Source organism: Ixodes scapularis, unplaced genomic scaffold, assembly GCF_016920785.2.
Source record: "Ixodes scapularis isolate PalLabHiFi unplaced genomic scaffold, ASM1692078v2 PGA_scaffold12__126_contigs__length_90152505, whole genome shotgun sequence".
Lineage (NCBI taxonomy): Eukaryota > Metazoa > Arthropoda > Arachnida > Ixodida > Ixodidae > Ixodes > Ixodes scapularis.
This window is the reverse complement of record NW_024609838.1, coordinates 26,126,948-26,149,659: the sequence shown is the minus strand read 5'-3', so window position 1 is coordinate 26,149,659 and position 22,712 is coordinate 26,126,948. Positions and strand designations below refer to the sequence as shown.

General features: G+C 44.6%; 1 long non-coding RNA gene and 1 pseudogene across 1 annotated transcript; one reads left to right on the top strand and one right to left on the bottom strand.

Moving 5' to 3' along the window:
• Window positions 1–2,587: 2,587 nt before the first annotated feature.
• On the bottom strand, window positions 2,588–6,729 carry LOC121835346 (annotated as a pseudogene).
• An 11,914-nt stretch (window positions 6,730–18,643) lies between these two features.
• On the top strand, window positions 18,644–21,057 carry LOC121835267. Its single transcript, XR_006077512.1, has 3 exons — window positions 18,644–18,686; window positions 19,075–19,202; window positions 21,020–21,057. It is a non-coding gene; the product is annotated as an uncharacterized LOC121835267 (long non-coding RNA).
• Window positions 21,058–22,712: the final 1,655 nt, after the last annotated feature.

Below are 22,712 nucleotides of genomic sequence, written 5' to 3'. Positions count from 1 at the left end.
GCACTGTCGGAGTTGGAGCCACCACAAATCTGGGCCAATGATGTCCACAAATGGCAGCCTTTGTGCACTGCCTAGAACGTTCGCCCTGCCATTCTTAGGCCTCCGAAATGCGGGGGAAATTTGAGAAACCTATCCTTCTAATTTCTTATGCAAACTGTGTGCACAACTGAACACAAGAGGCTGCTTATCACCTTTCCAGCACACACGTGGCACAAATATGTGCTCTGCCAGAGCAGTGCAGTCAGTTTGTGAACGTTTCATTAACAGCTTGTTTAGGTGCACCAAAAAGTGTTAACAGGGGCACCTGCACAAGCAATTTATATAATTTTTTTTTTCCAGTTGGGGTTGGGTGGGGAGGGGTTGAGCCACCCTCGACGAGTGGTTCAAACCCCCTTCTTCAGTTGACCCAGGTTGCCGCGTCGGACAGAGAGTCATCACCTAAATGTTTCTTCCACCGTGGTTGCAACGGACCATGGCATTTTCAGCGTTATGATGTTTGGTCACCGGTGAGACGTCTAGCTCACTCTGTTGTCACCAGAGCTAGACGACGAAAGGCGGCGGTAAACGACGAGAGGCGGCGATAAACGACTCGTAGGGCCACCAGGAGCCCGGTGGTCTTCCAAGTAGTGAGCGCACAGCTTTTGAGTGGCAAGGCCCCGAAACACACTGTTCGCTTGGGAGAAACTGATGCGACTGGCTGCTGAAGTCGAAGCTACGGCGATTGCGGCTGCAATTATTATGTTTAGTAAGGATATCCTTTAACGAATTCTTATTTTCAGACTCGTCCTGGTTTCGTTTTCACTTCCCGGCATGGAAACATTTTGTACTATTGAAAATCATTCGGGAGAAGACCTTTTTGGTCTTCCTTTATAAAGGAACCTGAAAACGTCTTCAAGACGTCTTTGAAAGGACCAGAATGTCCCGACTAGTTCCAGACGTCCCGACGACGTTTTCGTCGGGACGAAGACGTCTAGACCAGCTGAGGACGTCCTTAGGACCATCTGCATTGTCTGGGCAGTTGTGTGCCCTATGGTGCATGGACCGCCGAAAACTCCAAGCAGGGGATAGTCTTTAGTCTATTTCTTGGCTCTAAAGAGCCAAGAAATAAAGACTGAATAAAGGCAGCAGCCCATACCATGTAGGCCCGCGGTGCCACGTCTAGTGATCATGATAACGTGATGAGTATACACATGCAAGATGACTACGACATGGGCAGTTGGTATTGGGGAGGATGGCAGTTTGACTCGCATAAGTCCAGATTTCGTGGAGGCGGGTCAGCAGCGAGCCATGGAGATCTGGCATGCTGTTCGTGGAAGTCCAGATTTCGTGGAGGCGGATTGGGCGGGTCAGCAGCAAGCCATCGGGATCTGGCACGCCGTTCGATCGGTGCATGACGGAGCCTCAGGAACATGATGGCGCTGTTCCTCACTGGGGCCGAAGCATCAGGCTCCAAGGAGGAAACCCAGCCAAAGTTGAAGCTGCCGTCTCCGAGGAACTGAGGCCCAGATCTCAGATTGAGGCACCGCCGTCGCCGGTGTGTCATCCTCTCAACGTCGTCATCTTGCATACTGACCTCTCAACGCTGTTCCCGTGTATCAATATCTGTACCCTGTAATCAATCCGCCCTGGCAGTTTGCTGCACAATTTTGAACGCAAACGAAACAGACTAATCCAAAACGGAGGAACAGGGAAGGGGTGGCGTTTCATTTACCCTCGTCAACAGGGGAAAAAAAGTATAGGTTGATTCAACGTCTCGCTGCAGCGGGGCGCCCGTTACATGACTCTCCTCTTATCCGTTGCTTGCCACTCTAACTTTTTACTTTCGGCGGCCGTGACACGTGACTATTTGTTGGGCTTTGTCAGTATAGGGGAGGCTATGGTATTACGTAATGCAAAAATAAACACATATTGAGCAACCATTCAATGGGCTCTGTAACCCAAGCAGAATAATGGCTGAATTTGTATTCCTTGAGACTGATGCTCTGTCACATAAGCCTAAGAATGTTTGCCATTAGGAAAACATAGGACCAAAATACTAGCGTTACACAAAAAACGAGCAGAAGGTATAGCCTGGTGTACAATGACAAAACTCATGTCTAAAAATTCTGATGCAGAGGGCCAGGCGATACAGAACAATCATCAGCAGTAAGAACACTGAGGAATAAAATATAATGAACACCTAAACACGAGTGATGTCTCAAAGCTAGATGTCTCGTAAGACACATGATGACGGAGATCCCAGAGCAGAAATGGAAAGCATTTTAATGTTGATTCCAAGTTCACTCTACCCTTCGTCAATGCAGTCCTGCAAAAGAATTTCAAGCTATATTGAAAATTGTTAAAATCTCAATTTATAGCAAAACCTGCTGAGGGGGTTTTCAACTAGCAATGTGCGAATCGGGAAAGGGGGGGCACAAATTGCTGCGACGCTTACACGCTCAGAAATCGGTCCCCCGCCAAGGTAACTGCTGAATTGAGATCACTGCAAGATACAGGACATCAATATAGAAATCTTTTACAAGATGACTCCACATATAATTCAGTACCAAGACCTGCAACCGCTGAAAGGAAACTACAGTGTGCGAGATGAAACTGCCAGCCTTTTCTTTTTATTAAAACACGGTAAAACCAAGTTCTAGTCGCACATGTTTTTTCTGCAACGTTACATTCACATAGAGGTAAATGAAAAAAAACAATGAAGGCATTTTTACAAACTCATTAGACCACACCTTAAAAGAGCACACCTCGAGCAAGTGGAAAGGAAGATGAAACGAGCAAAAGCATGATCCCACTTGCAACACCTGCACTTTGTTTCACCTAGGTGTGCATGATTATTGCAAGTCATTTGTTAATTCTGGACAAAGCCTTGGTGACACAGCTTGCACTTCAGGTTTTTCACCACCGTGTGTTCGTTTATGGCGTAGCAGACTGCTCTTGTGAGCAAAGGCTCGGAGGCATTCCTTGCACTTGTGAGGTTTTTCACCTGTATGCATTTGATTATGGTTTTTCAGATGGCAACTCCTAGAAAAGACTTGGGGAGACACTTTGCACTTATAAGGTTTTTCTCCACTGTGAGTTCGATTATGGTATATCAAATGGCAATGCTGAGAAAAGGCTTGGGGACACAGCTTGCACTTATAAGGTTTTTCACCAGTGTGTGTTCGATTGTGGATTTTCAGATAGGAACTGACAGCAAAGGATTGGGGGCACATCTTGCATTTGAATGGCTTTTCACCCGTATGTTTTCGATTATGGAGGATCAGACTGTCATGTTGAATAAAGGCTTGGGGACACAGCTTGCACTTGAAAGGTCTTTCACCTGTATGCATTCGATTATGGATTTTGAGATGGCTACTTCGATAAAAGGCTTGGGGACACAGCTTGCAACTGAAAAGTTTTTCACGTGTATGCGTTCGATTATGTTTTTTCAGACTGCTACTCCGAAAGAAGGCTCGAGGACACAGCTTGCACTTGAATGGCCTTTCACCTGTGTGTGTTCGATTGTGGGCTATTAGCATGGAAAGGTAGGAAAAGGTTTGGGGGCACAGCTTGCACTTTAAAGGTTTTTCACCAGTGTGTTTTCGATTATGGCTTGTCGGATCACAATTCTGAGTAAAGGCTTGCAGACACAGCTTGTACTTGTACGGATTATCCCCTGTGTGCTGAGCGTTACAGTGCACTTTGGACCTAGAGCCAGAGGACATGAGAGGATGCTGGCAGTTGAATTGTTCATCACCATGGGTAACCAGGTGGCTCATGATCCCATGCTGATCTCTAGTGGCATACGTGCAGAGACAGCATCCAAACCAGATGTCTTCAGTGGCTTTCGGTGGGCAGCAGGACTCTTCCAACAGTGCTGCTCCATCACCTAAAAGAAAAGACCATCTTGATTTGGACAGACAAGGAAAGCCCTACCAAGTTAAAGGCTTGGATTGGACATGAGTAGTCATGGTTGCAGTAGTTTCAGCTGGGGAGGTTAATATTGCACTGTCCTTTTTATTTCGGTTTACGGAAAGGCTGCAAATAATTATTTTTCTGGTGGGTGGTGCAGTGCCTTGAGTGCATTGGTCTTTGTGGTCAAAAAGAATTGAGGGAAAGCGTTCCACCAGCTCACATTAGTAATTACTCATGGGTTTTGATCTTGTTCATTGTATATTTGCATTAAGAATACTCCAATTAGCCAATGGGAGGAAGTAACATTTCATCCACTTTGGCAAGGATTTTTTGACTCCTACTTCCCTCTGACAATGCTTTTTGATATGCCATAATTTTCTGGTGGTGATCTGTGTTGCACCCAAAGGTATGTCTGTTTTATGATTAGTTTTATAGTTCCAACTGTGGAATAAAACAAGGAAGATGAGAGGCTAGTGAGGAGCACATGCTTGTGGGCTGGGTGGTTCCCATTTCGACCCATTCCCAATACAACCTTCCCATTTGTACCTTCCTGTTTAGACCCGGCTCAAAACGACCTTCTCGTTTCATCCTTTCGCATCTCGCCCTATCCCAAAACGACCTTCCCGCTACGGCCATCGTTTGCTATCAGTTGGGTGCGAGCCAGGGTTCATAAGTGGGTCAGCAAGGACCGCAAACTATCAGAACTGGAGTGTCGCCTTCCTGATGGCATAATTTCCATGTTCGACTTTCTCAACAAGGCGAAGGCATTTTCTGGTCTATGATGTTTTCCTGTTTGCGCGAGTGTTTAGTGTTGGAAATTTTAAAAGGAAATAAAGTCGCAATCATATGCTTGTCACCAGGGATGGGCAGTATTTCAGATACAAGTATTTGAAATACGTATTTCAAATACTTTGTGTATTTTGCATTTGTATTTAATTACAAATTGGGTAATGTATTCGACATGTGTATTTATATACTAAAACGTGGGTATTTTAAATACAATTGTAATTAAATACAATTTTGTGGGCGAAAATACATCCCTCAAATTTATTGTCACTATCCAGAGCAGGAAGAAAACTACGTTCTGAACCGAATGCAGTGTCTCTCAATCAAGCACAAGCCTTTAGTGACTTTGTGATTACGGTGCTAGTCCAGGGCAAGAACAGTGACGAAATCAACGTTCACAGGCAGACTGGCTTATTAAGTGCCTGTGACAACTTGTGATCCTTTCCACCCGGATTACCATCCATACTTTTGCCTTGGACATTCTAAATGGGCGGGTCATCCAGATTTTCGTAACTGGTGCGAGTTTCCAACAATAAAAAATTCTCTAGCATGTGCTGCGCGTCTTGGTCGTCTCGGTTCTTTGTGGGCCTATATCAAAATGTAATCGACAAAAAAAGCTGCTTGAAGCTCTGTACTTTTTTCACCTATTGCGTCCAAGCTGATTACATTTTTTTGTGATTATATTTCTATTACGTTACTAGAGCCTCGCTCACTAACTCCCGGGTGTGCAATGCAAAATGAAAATGAGATACCCAGAAACCCGTTGCAGGTGCCCTGAAGTCGCTGACGCAAATTTTGAGGAATGTATTTGGAAAAGTATTTGGAGGAGACCAAATACATTTCGTTGTATTTGTATCTTGTATTTAAATGCTTTTTTGGAAATGTAATTAGATTTGTAATTAAATACATTTTTGACAAAGTATTTTGTATTTGTATTTCGATACAAATTTACATGTATTTTGCCCATCCCTGCTTGTCACCCCGTCTGATTTATCGCTCTCCAAAATATCAATTAAGATCACTAATATGAGGTTTTAGAATAATGTATGCAAGCACTCTGGGTGCCCTAAAAATATCGTAGCGATGGTGACACTAATTTCAGCTTAGCCAATGTGCTTGTGTGCGCAAAACTTTATTGTACGTAGCGTGAACAAGCAATCAGCGGTGTTGCTGTTTATCTCGTAGAATTAAAAGGCTGCCATAAATACTATTACTCTTTGGAATTGCTCATGTTTCACGGTTGCACGTTATGGGGATCATCTTGAAATGAAAATAAAACAGAAACACTTTCAGTGGTTGAAGTAAGAATAATATTACTTCGAAGCTTGCCTGAAAGAGGTGCATAATTTTAGAATACATTGGCATGCAAAAATATTTCGCAACATTTATTCTTAAATGGATACTTCAACGAAATTTGAAATACACCCATCGTGTTCCCAAATAAGCTGAATATGAAACGATATCCGTAAATGACAATCACACGTCTGTATTTTGAGCGTGATGACTATTTTTCGTTATAAATGGCCCACTCTGGCAAACGCTCGGAGAGCAGCCGGCGGAGAGCACTTCACATCCGCCACAATCGTGACATAGTTTGTAGTTTGTCTCGGGACTTTACGTCCGGACGCTGCAAGCTACCCCCGCCAATCCCCCCCCCCGAAACAAAATCCTGGCTACGTGCCTGTTTCTGAAAAGCATGCTCATTTTCCTAATGCACATCAAATGTCCATCACCTTTGATATGCTCCTGCTCTACCCTTTTAGCATTTGAAGCTGAGCGAGCAGACAGATGGAAAATCTTTTCCAGTCTCTTCCACCATTTTTGAACTACTGCCCCGCCATCTATAGAGCGCTGGAGTTGCGAGTAGGGAGAGCTCAGGTGACGTTGTCCCAGGTTTTGAGAGGGTCGTGGACTAGACACCGACACTGCCCTTTGTTCATGAAACAAGTTGAAAGGAGCGACTTACTGCGACCCGAGGACTCCATCAGTTCCATACGAATCGCTGCCCGCAGTCAGGTTCATAAAGAAGCTCGCAAGATCATGAAGAATGCATGGGACCACTTCAGTTGCCTACGATAAATACAAAAGAGGAATGACAGAAATTAATAACACTGCGAGCACAGCCTCCAAACTGATCAAGCTAACCAGACAGCTGAGGATCACACACCCAAAATTTTGCTTTTTTGACATTAGAATGACGAACGAATGAGGAAACAGAACGCCTGTGTTTAGTAATGGGTGGCTTATGCCACCCGACTTAAAAGGGCACAAACACCCCCAATTGGATTTTGTAGCGCGAGCTACACTCGCCAAGGTAGAGCAGTTTCGCGTGGCTCGCATAATGAGTCATGCTCCGTGCTGCACATGCGCGAGGAGCAGTGACGTCACACGGCGCACAGCTGGTGCGCTGGAGCTGCCGCCACCGTGCCCGCCTCGCTGGTCTGCGCACTCTAGAGGAGCGACGTCATAGCCGCGGCAGACGCACTAGCGCCGCCGCGTGCCCAGCTGTGCGCCTCCGTTGCACAGTAGCCAAGTCTGACGCTGTACCGGAGCTGCTTGATAGCGCCTCTCATTTTGTGCGCATAAGCTCACGCTACGTATATCCTGCCATAGCCGAGCTAAGCCACCACAATTTTTTTTTTTCCTAACTTACCAAACGATTGGACACGATACTTAGACATCACGCTCAAAATTTGAAGCCTGGAAACAGCGTATTTGCAGCTTCAAGTCAGTTATAGTTAGGATGTGCACTTTCCAGTTTTAAACAAAAACAGATAAACATCTGCCAGTGACGAGAGTACAAAATTATTTAAAACCGAAAAAAATTGGTGGTTGAATATCTTTGCACTGATTAAAAGAGAAAAACACCGGTCATTGAATGTTTCTGCCCTACCAAGGGCTATTTTCTTCGAAACCTTTCCCCCATAGAGGTTTGTTAAACATGTTATCTTGTGGATCCTGCATCCTTACAGTGTCTATTCAGAGGTCGCTGTGGTTCTTGAAAGACGCTGCCAACATCAGTGTGGTCCAGGACCACAGACCTTGGAAAACACATATTTTCGCTTGCGGAAAGGCGATGCACTCCTTGTTTACTGTTTAGTTTGCAGGGGCTTCCAGAGTATGAGTTTTGTTTGATATCACCCTGTATTGGGTTCACTGGAGCTTTTCCACTCTTTTGGATAGGGGGGCTGACGGGTGTAGGTTCTGTCAACCTCGCAGTCGCAGAAGATGCTCCGAAAATCCTGTCACTCGCACAGTGAAATGCAGATTCTGTTAGACTTTTCTCAAGCTTCGATAACGAACACTGAACAAAGAAGCAAGATGAAGCTCTGTATCTTTCAGGCAATTCTGAGACTGAAGTTGGTGCACCTACAAAGAAACCATCTTCAACACTTGACGTGCCCATCAAGCTCCTTAAATTAATGGGCCTCAATTACTCTCGCTGTGGCAGCATTCATGTCGATGGAGGAATGTCGATGGAGGAAAATCCTGATTGGTCGATAGGGTCATGACGTCATAGCCACATGACCTCGCTTGGGAATTTCAAACAAAGCTCACGTGAAACGTGATGTCACGAGTGCAATGGAAGTGATTAGAACATAACATGTAATGTGAATTAAAGGTCGCTGCATGTCTCAAATTATTTAAATTTTTAAAGTAATTTGTTTGACTTAAAGAAAACATTTGAAGAATTTTAGGCGGGATTTAAACCCACAACACTTCGGTTGCGAGCCAGACACGCTAGTGACTATACTCCGTTTCACCTTAAGTTGTACCGCAGACAATGCTAGAAACGCGAGCTCAAAGCATTGGGAGCTACTCTTAACACACGAGAGCTTGTGCCGCCGAGATGTGCCCTATAGCAAGGAGCTCGCGCTTGTAGCCTTTCCTGAGGTACATTATAAGGTGAAACAGAGTATAAGCCACGCAAGGCCGCTTGCACAGAGAATCAGTAGGCGATGCGAGCAGGGCCCAATAAAGCTATCGTGTTCCACTTCTTAAAGGTAAAGCTTAAACATTCTCCAAGTTATTTTTTTATCTATATTTATTATTTTTAGCCTTCTCACGAGTCGTCCAACCAAAATACGCCGGTGTTTACAAGAAATAAATAATGAAAATGGCAAAAACACGCAGAGAAACAAAAAAAGAAGCAAAAAGTGGACGCTACTGCAGTTACCTAGTCACCCGAAGCCACGGCCTTGAGCGTGGCCTTGTGAAGTTCATTTCAAAGCTATGCTCTATTCAAAGAACAGTACCCATGCTGAATAAGAGGTTGAGAAGTATCTGAACGTGAAACCGAGTTCTTTTACATTCGGATCGTCAATGCCGGGCTCTCCGGCCGTCGCTAATAAAACAGCCCGTGCCATGTAGGCCTGCAGTGCCACGTATAGTGATGGTGATTATGCGATGATATAACCCACAAGACGAGGATGACATGGTCTCCTGACCGCCGCAAAAACCGAGGTGGCCTGGCCGAAGTAGACGGCGCTTCATGCATCGTGCATGTTGCAAACGTCATCGTGCATATCGCTAACGCCTCCTCTACAAAGATGCCTGTCAGATGGCTCGCTCTCCCCTTGCCTGCCTTTGAGTTGTAGACACGGTGTAGGAAGGCTCCTTCCGCTCCTTCCTACACTGTGGTTGTAGACAAACACCAGGGCCCGCCTCCGACAGAGAGCTTAGGTTGTAGAGAGGGTCCACTGATCTCTATGACAATTGAGATCATTGAGATCAGTGAGAGGGTCCATCTAAAACCATAGGGAGAGTTTGCAATTTAATGGCGGATGCCTCCCGCACCAGGACTGGCTGCAGGTGCGCATGCGCTGCATTGTCGAGTGGCAAGAAGGAAAGCATGCAGGCGCAAAGGCAGAGACGCTTGCAGGCAGAGTGTCAGACCTAAATTGTTTAGCGGTTCGGGTTTGGGTTTACGGCTTTTGGTTCAGTTCAGGGGAGCCAAAATAATGGTTTAAACAGGTTTGAACCTCTAAATTGAGAATATACCTACTTTCCGCTTTGTTTTTTGCAATAGGCACTATTTTTGCCATGAAACGAGTAACTATATAGTTTTTTATCTTTCGTACAGATGACAATCTTTATTTTAAGGTACCAAAAATAAGAACTTGCGTTATTAAATTTCGGCGCAACAGTAAAAGCAAATCTAGAATAACATACAAAACGTTGTGTTTATAAGACTCAACACCCCGTTTGTTTCTTACCTGAATCGAAAGGTGGTCACAAAGTGTGGTAGCACTTTGTGACCACCAGCTGAGGCTCGGCGCTCGGCAGCCAGACGGTCGGACGTAATTGTTGCTTTCTGTCGTGCTTTTGGCCGTGTGCACACTTGACGCTCGCGAGATGCTGAATCATTCCAAACTTTTTCTAAAAGGAGTTTTTCTCGACGCAGTGGTGGCTTAGTATACCGCTCATTTTTTGTAGCGACATGTGAGGCTTATTTTGTGCCCAGTAATGCACGCGAAATTCCAAAACTGACGTTTGGCAAGTGTTCCGAAATAGGTAGTGACGTAGAGGTTAATCTGTCGGTTTCGGTAGTCTTTAAAAGTCCAATGAACGAGGTATTTGCATTGTTATAGAGTCGGAGCGTAAGGAGTTTGAGCGAATATAGGGGGCGCTCCGATCGATCCAACATGGCGGAAAAGAGGGGGATAGATTTGCGACGCCCGTAGATCGGTAGCGTATAAATTAAACAAAGCGTGCTGTTCTCTGTTTGTTTACGTGTGCGAGACGATCATCGCTTCAACCAAGACCTACCGCGATGCTACAAATGAAGTGTTCAAGCCAGTCGAAGGCAAGCAATCTTGCCGTAGTCAAGATATGTGTGCAAGTGTTCGACGTGAGCTCTCACGCTGGTGCAGCTGTTCTCAAGTTGAACCGAATGTACTTGGGTTCAAAGAAAGGTGCACATCAACAATGTTGGCGCGTTGAAACTTTGACGCGTGCTTTATCTAAAACTAAACTTATCGGTCTGCGGCTACAAGCATTTTCGTTGACGTTGCTTAGATGAAGTAACCATTCAGGCCTCGCATTAAACGGTGTTGCGAACTCTTCGGTTGTTCTAATTAATTGTGCTAAAAAGCGGTTGGATGGAAAGTATGACAGCTACAGCATACAAGGGACGACTGAGGTCTTTATCCTGCGTTCTATGTATGGAAACATCGGTATCCTTGGTGTTATAATGCGATCAGCTGGTTGCCGATCGTCCTGTTTTTATGCATAATGTAAACAAGCCCCGGAAGCGCCAATCTCATTTCGATGTGCTTGTGCACCCCTACAAGCCTCCTTTTGGCTCTTGTGGAAAGCTTTATTGTAATAGCAATAGTCTCATCGGCCGTTCGAGTTGTATGTACCACGGTGATATCTGCTGTGAGTGATCTGCAAAATAAACAAGTCTGTATTAAATGCCAGAAGGAGAACAAAGGTAAAGCTTTTTTTTTTTACTTTTTTTTTTTTCTTTTTACAAAAGAGGGCAAAGCTTCTGAAACAAGAGCAACCTAAGCTGATATTTGAGTGTGCTCAAGAATGAATGGCAAAAGGTGCTTATGCTAAGTGGTAGATGTACACAGTTAATTTTCTTTTGCCTCTGCATTGTAAATTGAAAGATATGTATCAGCAGAAGGCACTGTCCTTTTGAAAATGTATTTTATTAGGGCAAAAATAGGTTTTCATACACAACCGAAGAGTTCGCAACACCATTTAATGCGAGGCCTGAATGGTTACATCATCTAAGCAACGTCAACGAAAATGTTTGTACCCGCAGACCGATAAATTTAGGTTTAGATAAAGTATGCGTCATAGTTTCAGCCTCAAACGCCAAACATTGTTGATATGTACCTTTCTTGATGACAACTGCACCAACGTGAGAGAGCCCACGTCGTCGAACACTTGCACCCATATCATGACTAGGGTATGGCAAGATTTCTTGCTTGAAGTGAAGATCATCTCGCTACGACTAGCTACGACCACACACCGCAGCGATGCAGGCGTCGAAGGGGTGCACCGCAGTCAGTCGCCGTCACCCGACGCTGCTCGTTTGACATTCACGGCTTTCCGCCCAGGTGCTTCGTTTGTACTTGGAACCAAGTGTTATTTTCTGTGCTTGTGTCTGTGCTCAGTGGCTGAATATGGGCCTCAAGAGCAGTTCTTCAGGCTCAATAGCATTCGCCGAAGAACTTGCGAAGAAAATGCCACCCAGGAAAAAAAGCACGAAGACACAACGCACCAGCTTGGTGGACTATGCACTGGTCGCGGAAACCAGGCCCTGCGGAGTATACACCAAATGCAAACTATCTAAAAAAAACATTTTTAGGCTCAAATTGGCTTCTGCGGACTAAACGCCTGGACACTGCCTGTTATCATGCATTGTATATTCCCCACTGTTTGTTGCGGCTTGAGACTGCCTTCCTGTAATGATGCAGAGGGGTCAACTGAACCTTGAAATAAACATATTTAAGCACATCTAGACACGATGTTCCTTAAAGCCAGATAATCAGGGAAAAGGTGTGCCATTGCCGAATTTGCCAACAGCACACCAATGGTCAAAATCAAAACTCACCGAGTCAATGGGCAGTTTTCCACCGTATTATTGCCGTGTAATCACCCATTTGGTCAATTAAAAACCTTGAGGCTGTAGCCACCAGCACACCCATTCTAGATCTGGAAAGCTTATGCTGTAGACGAAGTTCTCGTATCATCACATTTTTAGCAAACTGAATGGGCCCACCTGTTACACTTTTAGCTTTGGAAGTAAACCAGTTCACAATACCACGAGTGGCATATATCGTGCCAAGCATTAGTGCCGCGTGTGGCAGCAAAATGTCTTAACTAGGGAAGCAAACTTAATCGATCGTGTTGATTAAAGCACCTAGATACGGGAGAAATTATCAATCAGTCAAAGAAGGACCCTCGAAAGGGAAGCTTTCTCGCCGAACGAACATTACTTTTTATTGGGCGTTCCGCAATGTAAGGCCGAAGACAGTCACTCTGTGATCGGTACAGAAGCATTTGCTCAGTAGTCGGTCGTGCGTGATAAAAACAACAGCAAAAACAAAGGTGGATTAGGAACGCGATACATTCGCCTTCGCACGGAGTACTTAAACTTAAAATCGTGTCAACATAAAGCGACTATGGCCCGCCATGCTAGCAGCTATCTTAAATTTTACCCGTGTAGTTGTCACACCCGTGCACCAAACGAAAGCGTTGCTGCAAGCCCCTCCGCCGTCAACTTTGAGTCGCTGTTGAGTCTGAAGAACTGCTCTATGAGGTCCATATCCAACCACTGAGCACATACACAAGCACAGGAAATAAAACTCGGTTCCAAGTACAAGCGAAGAATGCGGGGCGGAAAGCCGTGAATGCCAAACGATCTGCGTCGGGCGACGGCGACTGACTGCGGATGCGCTCCTTCGACGTCTGCATCGCTGCGGCGGGTGGTCGTAGCTAGTCGTAGCAGATCGTGTCAGCTCTGTTGCTCGTACCGGAACACTAGAGCCGCGTAATATTCTTGCTGCCGAAGTTTATAAGCCTACGTTCGTGGCCAACGCATTTACACAAAGTCAACGCCCAGCGCGCCCAGCTAACCTATCCCCCTCTTTCTCTTTCGGCGACCGGCCGCCAGGGCGGTGACATCGTGGCTGAAACTCCTCAATCGTCTACGTCGTCTTCTTTGCCATAGGGCAGCTGACCGATTCTACGTGCGCGAGCTCTCGCTGGAAGCGTAATCCTATTTATATAGTGCTCATCCGTGTGTACTGTAGCGAATATTTCAGGCCCAACATATCAATAGTTTATTGTTATCAACCAGGAAAACGCAATATCTGTAAACACCCCCCGACAAAGAAAGAAAACGAGAGCTCGCCGTTCGCTTTGACCAACGTTGGCCGATCTCACCAATCGTCTAGAGCGTGCGTGACGCAGCCATAGTTGTACTTCACAGGAGGCAGCGGTAGTGCACGAGACGGCTCGTCTCGTGCACTACCGTGGCGTTTACCCTCGTGCGGAAAGACCACAGTTCCCACAATTCATTGCGACAGAGGAGGCATTGCGAAACTGGCGATGAGGTCGGTTCACAAATCTGCGTTTCGAGCGACAGAAACGACAGAAACAACACGAACGACATGACAAAGGGGACGATTATGTTCGTACTGCAGAGCGTGACAGATAATGCAATGAGCAGCTTTGTCAAGCAAATCATGTGTCACGGTTGTCCCGGTGTCATGTCGTTCATGTCGTTTCTGTCGTTCCTGTAGCTCGGAACGCAGATGTGTGAACCGGCCTTTACGAGCCTACTCTGATGGTACGCTTGAACGTCACGGAAAATCGGTCTCCTCGCCTTTTCGAGGTGTCGCCACGGGTAGAAATACTGGCGGGGTATTAAGTGATTTGTTCGGCACACAAGCGTCACTACAGGTTATGACTCTGTCAACATTGCCTGAATCCTATTCTAATTGTAAAATAAAATATCGAAGGTGTCTTCCCGGGCACAATGTCCGCCTATATCAAAATCGAACTTGGCGTTTTTTTTAAATACAATATTTAGCATTATTTCGCGCATTAAGTTCCCGGAAATTAGCAGCACATTCGGAAAGTTGAAGTTGAGTGTTTTTTTTTTTTTGTTTTTTTTCATAACTCGCGGAAATGATGACAAACGGTTTCTCCGGACATTTAGTTGCACAGTCACAAGATATATTATAATTTATGTTGCATAATTATCAAACCCGCGGCCTTTCTGTAACCATCGGTTCGAGACAGGTTCTCTGTCGCTCGGTTAACAAGTGTTCATTCAACGCAGTAGCCCTAGTAGCACCATATGTTGCCATAACGTAACTGGAATGTCACAAATGTAATGTAACGTTGGGGCACATTTGGGTATGTTATAGCAATGTTTGAAAACTAACGTAACAGAAACGTTCTCCTGTAACATTGTTTGAATGTCACTGAACGTCATGTAACGTTACATCACATAGGCAAACGTTCCAGGAATGTTAGAGAAGCAACATTGGAGCAACGTTTAGAAATAACCTCTTGGTAACATTTCCATCCTGACATACGGGCAATGTTATGCAGCGATGTTGGCCTAATGTGACGAAATGTGACGCATCACCACATCACACAGAGGCTGGTCAAGGATACACGAAGATACCAAACTTATAATAGTTCAATGTTGATTCTCTTGTTCAAACATTTTTATTTTTTTACAAACAGAAAGACCGCTCTAATGCTTGTGACGGGCGTGTTTGAAACAAATGTTCAAAATGTACCCTGAAAGATTGCAGAAAATTAAAAAAATATCTGTCCAAAAGGTTTATGATAAAATTGAATTCATTTGTGTGTATGGCATTTCCTTGCTTCCAATATTCACGAGCTAGCATGCACCCTCATCATAGCTTTTAGGTTAAGGTCATTCGAATGTCCAGCTTTTGGAACACATGCTAAAGATAACAAGAGGGTGAAGTCATGGGGTGTTATTGTGTTATCAAAGGTGGAAAACTCGTGCTGGTGACGCGACGACCCAAAGACCTCCCGAACATGTATAGGATGGCATGAGAGTCGTAGCCTGTAAATTAATTTGGAACATGTAGCTAGCTAAAATTATCACCAAAAGTGTATTTTAGTTGTGTGCTCTATTGCGTTATTTTCGAAGCGTAGCTCTGTTTCTGTGAAAAATACGAACATGATTACCCTACGGCCAGGTTGCAGAGAGCTCTTGGGGTCGACCGACTGCTCTATCCGACCCGAGCTTGCTGCAAAATGATTTCTACTATTTAAAATAGAAGCGAGGACTAATTTCACGATGGACTCAGATCAAATCGAGCGACTGGGTGGTTCTTACTCTCGCCCTGTCTAGGTTGTCTGCGCCAGTGCTTGCCATAGAGATTTAGAGAAATCTTGGAGCATGCAGTATAAGATACACCCTGGTTGAAAATTTGAAATAGTTACATGCAGAAGCTCATATTTCAGTCCAATTTACAGCTCAGCACTCTATTCGGAAAACTCAAAAAGTGGCGGCTCATTGCAGCACACTGCAAGTGAGACGACTGGCGGTAGCCATTGTCTCATAGACAGAGGAGGGGAAAAGGGAGACGGTTGAGGGGGAAGGTGAGCGATGAGATGGGAAGGAGAATAGAGGCAGGAAGAAAGAGGTCAAGTATGAAGTTCGAAGTCTAAAAACACATGCTCACACAAGGAAGAGAGGAGACAAAAGGAAAAAAGGAATGAGGATGAGAGGCTGAGGGAGCATGAAGAGAAAGATGAAGAGAAGTGGGGCAGGGAGGAGCAAGATCAGAGGGAGGAGAGAGGAAAGAGGGGAGGAAGAGCACACAGAGGGAATATGAGACCAATGGGGGAGAAGGAGTGGAGGGGAATGAGGAGATGGGACGGGGTGGTGCCAGGTAAGACGTAAAACATCGCAGGTCATAGGCCTCGGTTGCATCAGGGGTGGAACTCATGAAATGTGCTTGGGAGCAGCCACGGGAGCAGCTAAAACAGCTGTTTTGGAGCAGGTTGGGAGCAGCTAAAACTACACTCTGGAGCAGGCTAGGAGCAGCTCAAATCAGTTTTCATTGCACTCCAGCTTATGTCTTAGACAAGCACGGGAGCAATTTCAGTTGTGCTTAGCAGCCCAGATAAACATGAGTGGTTAGGGACCTAGGCAGATGGGATAACAGTGTAACAGATGCGAAAAATTGGAACTTTGTGAGCCTTGATATTTTCCGAGTGGCTTTCAGCTGCTCAAAATGCAAACCAGCACCGCTTATCGCACAGTCCACACGTCCTCGACAGAGTGATTTTATGTGCGAACCACGTGACATGCGTAAGCAACGGACGTGCAGTTGCGCGGAAGAACAGGGAAACAAATTTCGAGTTTCTCATATTGCGCAACTCAATATCGCAACAAAATTCGAGTTTATCCTATTGTGCAACTCAATATCAAAGCAGCAGACTACGATTAACGGAGTTATCGTATTCAAAGCGATAAGCAGGAGCAAGGTAATGCCGAGCAGATCGACCGCTCGCGTGAGAGCTGCTGGCCGGCAAGGTTTCGGATCGGACTGCGTTTCAGATCTATCAAATCACGATTTATCTTGCAGGAATTCGGTTCCAACTTCTAACGATGAAGTGCTAGAAGGAATCTTTTGCTCATTTGTTTTCAACTGACTGGCGTCCGGATCCCGGGCTGCGGAGCCTCAGGCAATCTGACGCTTAACGACTCGACCTCACCTCGACCGACTAGTTTAACCGCTTATGGTTGAAGAATAACAATCCAGAGGCAGATGGTGTAGCGCTTGGAATCCGAACCCCGAATTTTTTTCGCACACTTCCTACTCGGGATACACAGGGAGAATAAAGAGAAAAAAAGGATTGCAAGGCCGACCAAGCTAAACGCGATCATTGTTGCCAATCGAGTCGATAGAAACCGAAACCAAGACAAAATACAATTTTTTTGGCGCACGTTTTCCAATTTGGTGCATAATGGCGCGAGGTATTGGCTGTGGCGCAGTTTCCGAAACATGGCGCAGGATGGCGCAGACAAATGCGTCTGGCGCAAAATGGCGCAAATGGCGCAGCCGTTCCACCCCTGTTGCATGGACACAAGATCACACCTCCCCGACCACTCAAAATGAAGAGCCATATGCAGCTGCCACCAAAAAGAAAAGGTCAAAGGCCATGAACATAGAATCACTCAAACGAGTGAGAAGGGGGAAGAGGGGAGGAAAGATGAGTAGGATGGGTAGCAGGAAGAGGAAGGTGGACAAGAGAGTAGAGGAAGAGGGGAGGGAGGAATAAGGAGACCGAGGAGATAGAAGGGGAGATGGCGAGGAGGAGCAGTCAAGGGTCCGAAGTCGAGATCAAAGGTCAAAGGCAACGAACATATAATCCTATGACGGTGGGGAAGGGGGGGCCACAAACATTAAATCATGCGAGGAAATGAGGAGTGAAAGGTTAGAAAAGGCAACATAGGAGAGATGGGACGGGAATGGGGTGAGATTAAAGAAAAGTGAGTGAGAGGGGGGGGGGGGGGGGGGGGGAGGGGCAGGTAGGAAGGAGATCTAGCATCAAGGGCCACGGATACAAGGACGCACTCCGCCGACCACTCAAAATGAAGGGCCCCAAGGGGGGAGGCACTCACTTTATCAAGTGACGTGTTAGCGAATGTCCACGTTTCACCGAATGACACTTTAGCGAAAATTCGGACGCTGCGAAACGGCGTTCTCGGGTGGGCCAAGTGGGTTCACATTTTTGTAATGAGCCGCCGCAGACTCGCCGCGCGGCGGATGGGTTAACGCGCGCCCCCGTTATTCGCTAAAACGTCGATTCGCTCAAATGCCGCTGTTCGCTAAAACGTCATTCGCTCATCTAATATGGACCCTAATTATAATGAAACGAGTATAATCGCACACACATTGTTAGCCCCCGTTCACTTCTCGCCAAAGAGCCGTCGACACGAGAACATATTTGAGCTTGAGGCTTCGAAGCTCGCTCTGCGTGGACCACTCTTTGCCTACATTTGTTATCTGGACACATCACAATGGCACAGCACAGTCGCATAGCCACGGTACTACCGTTTCGATGTTAACAGTTCACTATCGTTACCGATATTACGGTCGAGGTCATCCACTGATCACTGCAAGACGTTGCAAGATCGCCATCGTCCGCCATGATTGCACACTAGTACGGCATCACGGTTATGGCTGTACGGCTTATACCAATTTCCAATTTCTCCAATCGATGTAATGTTTTATAACTCTTAAAAAAAAACTTATTTTAGTACTGTCAGACAGATTTCCACAGTTTATTCCTACTTGAAACTTCATGTTTAGTCGTTTACTCGTTTACGCGCGCGCCAAGACGCCAAGAGTGCAAGTAGCTCAAGCCAAGCAAGGTCGAAGCCAGGTTGACCACGTGACCGTATGTCAACGGACCGACAAGGCCTGTTTCATCGGACCGCACCGCTCTGCCGATCTCTCGGCGTGGAGGAAACGTAAACAAAGGTATGTTTCATTTTCGTTGTTGTTACTACTTGTGCTGAACAATGGAGCGGGCGAAGCGTTCGCTATCAGAGCTATCCGATCGCCAAAAAAGACATAGAGTAGCCGAAAGTGTTCGCAAGGAACTTGAAAGTTGCGGTACGAGCAGTGAGGAGTCGGTGGACACTGAGGTGTTTAGTAGCAGTTCGTACCACATCTCCAAACTTCTGTAATGGACAGGGAATTTAAAACCTGGAAAAGCTGGGGAACTTAGAAGGAGGAATTTGCTAGACACCCTGGCTGATTTCATAGTTACCGATGTCTGCCAAGTTATGCTGAAGTACGGCATGAAATTGTCGATATTTCACTGTGGTAGCTGACGTTGTGTTGTAATTATATACTTTTGAAACAGGAGCTGTGCGCACCTGCTTTAAACAGAAGGCAGAAAACAATGAGCCAGCCATCATCGTGCAGGAAGCCGACGCCAAATGGGCTGCTGCTGAATCGGTCAGGCATGCACCAGCTAGGACCAAGAAAATGGTAATATATTTCTAATTTTGCTTAAACTCCCGAAAAATACTTTTGCATCCTAAAACAAGCCCAGATTTCAAACAAAGGCATTAGTCCACTTTACATAAAGACATTTTTAAGTATTAAGAAATTTATTTAGCCAATGAAAGAACACCATGTTATGACATCGTCTGCAATGAGCTTGACATTGTAGAAAATATGATGCTCATTGACATTGCCCCTGGGTCCGGACAGTTCATCAAACGCCGTTTCATTGAACATTGTTTCATCGAAGCTGTTTCATTGAACACAGTTTTATCGAACGCTGTTTCATTGAACGCCATTTCATCGAAGTTGTTTCATTGAACGTAGCTTATTTGAGCAGTAGAAATATTTTTCTTTTTAGTGCCGGGAGGATAGCAGTGTTTTAATATTTATTGTAACTTATAAACTTATATATTTATAAAAGGAAGGAACCTTTTTTTGTCACCTTCTATTCTTTTTTTTTTTAGTAAATTATGACTTCTGTTAATGAGGCCAATAAGACACGGTAACACTAACGACACTTTTAAAAGCTGTGATCATCAGGTGCAGTGATGAATGTACATCCATTCAAAAGCGTATACGGTATATATCTTCATCCTTGAAGAGACCTATTCTGCTTCAAGATGAAGCCATCCTTGAGGCAGTGATCTGTCTCCGTGGCCCATGATACGGGGAAAAGAAAAGACGTGTCTCCTCTCTTTGTTAATTTATTATAATCGACAGAACCGTGGACCTGCCGGATATTCGACATACAGTAATATACTGCATGTCAAAGATCCGACAGGTCCACGGTTCTGTCGGTCTTTTTTAAGAACATCTATGTTCTTAAAAAGAAAGCTATTCTCTTAGGATAAAATGAAAACAAAGTTAAATCTACAAATACAAAATAAAAAAGGCGCTGCGGAAAATAGCTGTTTCCCTCTTAAAGGGGAACTCCGGCGATATTTTGAGCAACCCCAACTAACCATATATTCGAAATTGCCGTGCGTTACTCTTTTCGGTATGCTATTTAGTATCGCGAAATTCAGAATAGTTATTGTGAAATCGCCAAATGAAAACGACGCCAAAACGAAGATTCGAATATACCCGCGCTTTTCATTGTCCTGACGTCACGGTTGGGCTGGATTGCGGTTCGAGCGGGCAGTCTAAATATGAACTATGCCGAGCATTTGTATCGTGCTGCTGCGCGGGAGCTGGAGCGACCTTCCAAAGCATTCATTTGACACCATGAAACTGTTTGTAATCAGATGTGAACAAAGTCTACAGCCCAAAGAGTGAACTCCTACCCAACCATGACGTCACTTTTTCAATGTTGCCCGTAGAGCTTTTCACTTTGAAAAACACGATGAGGTCCAAAATTGTAAATTCTGTAACTGCACGAAAAAAAGTTATTTTGTCCAAATATTTGGGTTACTAGTTCAGCGATGTTTGTTGGTGTGTCTAGCAAGCTTTTAGGCAAATCGGGGACTATGAAGAAAACGGCGGAGTTCCCCTTTAAGAAAGTGCCTTTCACGCATGAATAAATAGAAGGTTGAAGTGGGAAAAAGTGAGTGGCCGAGAACAGCCGGCTACCTTGCCAGAAAAGAATAAGTCGCGTATCCACTGTCTTCTGTGGGTAGGTCACACTTTGCGGTAAAAGTCTAAACTGGATGAAAAGAATGGCTTGTGCATGCAAAGAAACTGTGGTGAAACTGCTAGGACAGATGTAGGCATTTCTTTTTTTATCTTGATGACACTCTTTGCCCTGAAATAGGCACCCATTTTCTGAATGCAACCAACTTTTTTGTGTTATTCTTTTGCAGGAGCAGTGTGCCTCTTCTCAGGAGTGACTGAGGGGCTGGCACAAGGGGAGAAGGCAAGCATGTTTCTGATTACAAGGATGGACAGTTGGGCTGGGCTAGTTGGTAAGTATTCATGTTGAGAAACGGTGCGAAAACCAGACAAAGGAAACAGAACACACAGTACCTTGTCCTGTGTGTTTTCTTATCCGTGCATTTTGCGCTGTTTTTCAGCATGTTTCTGCCTTGATTTTTCTGTTAGTTTTAAATGTTAGTAGTTGGTTACTTTGATCCCAGTTGGAAGCATGGAATTGGTTAACCGTGCTAAATGCATAGAATTGAAAAAAAAAAAAAAATTCATGCTTTCTAAATCATTTAAAATGCTTTTTTTCCTAATGATTTCTTTCTCTTTTTTTACAGCCATCCCATGAGTAGAGTCCCTGTTGTTTGAATTTTTTATGTCAATTTGTAATATGCATATGTTACCTTTAATTTCTATTCATGCATACATTTTAGCCCCAGCTAGTGGTTTCTTTTATTTAATTTATGTACACATTAGTGTGGTATTTTTAGAAGATTTAAAATTTATGTTCTTTTTCTAGTCATTTTTGGTTTATTGCCTCAGTTATTTATTTATATGTCCTAGCCCAAGATCGGGTGTAATTTGAGATATATTTAGAATTTTATTTTAGGCTACTTGCTTTATGTTACTGGGAGTTTTAATATTTTACATTTTTATTTTTATGCAGATCAGCCTTGTAATTTAGTGTGTTCTTTACAATTTTGTAGATCTAATAGCTTGTAAGAAACAGAAGAATTCTCTGGTACTTGTAATGTTGGTTTCGTTTTTGAAATAAATTTATTCCAATAACTTCTTGTTTTCTTCCGGAGTCCTGCTTCTAGGATTTCAAAATGCTGATTCATTAATGGCCTGTAATGCACATCCATTTACTCATATCAGGCACCTGCTCAAAAAATGACTTCATGACAACCATAAATGCAGTTTCCTGGCAGCGCTTGTCAATGTATTTTCGGATAACATTGTTCAGTAATGTCCAAGTAACACATGCAGTAATATCTGGCCAGTGCCAGCATATTGTAAAAACGTTTACTGAAAGTTGACAGAATAAAAGCACTGAGGAAAAACAGATGACCGCTCTTTCATTTAGTTACGACGCTCGTTTTTTGGAAGCAAAGACTCGCGCACAGGTCAAGATTAACTGCAAAAGGAAGGCTTGATCAAAGGAACTTTAGGGAGATAAGGGATGAGTCAGTAACACTCCACCTTCGGTATCTAGTTGATCTCGACCTGTATGCGACTCTTTGCTCCTCAAAAAATAAACGTTGTTGCGAAATAAAAGAGTGGTCGTTTGTGTATGTTCTTCACATTTTTATTCCTTCACTTTTAAGTAAGCCGTAATGTCAGTGCAACATTTTGGTGTAACATTACTGGATGGTAGAATTCGTGGCCATTAACAACAACTAGCAACGTTAGCGACGACGTCCTAGTAACATCACTGATCTAGCATCCAGGTAACATAGAGAGCTATGTTACTGCAACATTTTGATGTGACGTTACTGGAAGGTAGAACTGGTGGCCATTAGCAACGTTTGGCAACGTTATCTAACAACGTTCCAGTAACGTTATTTGGGTAATGTCCAGGTAACGTATGCAGTTACGTTACTGTAACATTGTGGTGTAACGTTACTGGAGTGT